Source organism: Scylla paramamosain, chromosome 2 (assembly GCF_035594125.1).
Source record: "Scylla paramamosain isolate STU-SP2022 chromosome 2, ASM3559412v1, whole genome shotgun sequence".
NCBI classification, from domain to species: Eukaryota; Metazoa; Arthropoda; class Malacostraca; order Decapoda; family Portunidae; genus Scylla; species Scylla paramamosain.
In genome coordinates this window covers 18,430,001-18,431,435 of record NC_087152.1, presented here as the reverse complement: position 1 = coordinate 18,431,435, position 1,435 = coordinate 18,430,001, and the positions used below count along the sequence as shown (strand labels likewise).

Here is a 1,435-nt window from a genome sequence, read left to right as displayed (position 1 = left end):
CAATTACAGGCCCAATGCTACAACTGTGTGTTGGTGAGTGTGAGGTGGCAGCACGGGTGGCGACGCGCGGCATGGCAATCAGCTGATCTTTGTTATGGTAAGATGCGTGAGTGTAGTGTAAAGCCACCCCCCCCCTTCCGGTTCCCCCCTCCTCCCTCCTCCTCACCGGTCCGATCAGAGCTCTAATGAGACGAGGCAAAGATCTTCACGGTGAAGAAGAAAAAAGAAGAAGAGGAAGAGAGAAGTGAAGCACGCACACACACAAGAAAAAAAAAAAACATTTTTGATTGGTAATGGTTCTCGCCTTCATCGTCATGGCCAGAGGGTAGGGAGAGGTTAATTATCACACAGTACCTACAGTGTGGCTTTATTATGAGGAACGAAAAATATAAAAATAGCAAAAATAATTAAATGAATAATACTGATGGGATTCTTTGGGTTGACTGACCCACTATGACACTTTATCGAGTGGTTAATCTAGAAAAAGAAAAAAAAAGGCACTTGAAATTCTGGTATGGCATATACACTTATACTCCGTTACTTAACACTACGAATACACAGAAAATAATTACTTTTATAACTCCTCAAGAGTACCATTGATTCTGGGCACCGTTATATCCCTAAATAGCGTCACAGCCTTCATCCATCACTTCTCTACGGCAATAATATTGCTCACAACACATTCACAGTAGACTATATTTGACTAAAGAAACATTACATGGCTAACACTTTCCCAAGACTCTGTGGCCTGTCTCCACGTGGGACCAACACCGGCTATTTTATCTGTTGCCAGAGGGAAGGGAGATGCCATTCTGTGCTCTCCCCCTCAACACCCACCCCCAGGCCTCTGAAGTTATTGGAACCTTAGCTAGTTCTCTCTCTCTCTTCTTTCACAAATAATTTTACTGAACCGTGAGTTTAAATAAAAATGCAGGAATAATTGGCTAACAAGGTGAGCATATAGGCTGGACATTAGTTGAAGTTAATAATTGAATTCTAAATTACTAACATATTTTATAAGCTAGGGAATGACACCTTATGAGTTACTGGTAGGCTGACGCAACATGATGTAATCCTATTATTCGTATTACCACTGATTAGAGAAAACCACAGTTGAAATAAGTAAAGACTATTTATAACAAATGTTTCAAAACTTCTAAATCACTCCCACGAATACACGCCTTATAAATATACTTTTTCATATAATCACTAAACCTTTAATTACCGCTATTATCCTCCTCTTCACCGCAAGCTACAAAAGAAAACAATTATTGGGGAGACTCAAAGAAACACAGAAATAATAAAAAGGAGCGTTACAGTAGGGTGGTGATTGTGGACATAACTTCACTTATATTCAAGTATCCGGCAATATTCAAGTATCCGGTATGTCGGCGGTCCCGTTGATGCCAGATAAGAGGGATTTTACTGTACACAC

At 40.3% G+C, this 1,435-nt stretch overlaps 1 long non-coding RNA gene across 3 annotated transcripts in view; it reads right to left on the bottom strand.

Moving 5' to 3' along the window:
- Nucleotides 1–353: 353 nt before the first annotated feature.
- The window catches only part of LOC135111395 (uncharacterized), a 4,102-nt gene continuing 3,020 nt past the window's right edge, over nucleotides 354–1,435 (bottom strand). For 2 of the 3 annotated variants that reach the window (XR_010273726.1, XR_010273727.1), the window contains one exon: nucleotides 354–1,435. This exon is cut by the window's right edge and continues 692 nt beyond it. This is a non-coding gene — a long non-coding RNA (uncharacterized LOC135111395). The other variant, XR_010273728.1, reaches the window with a different exon arrangement.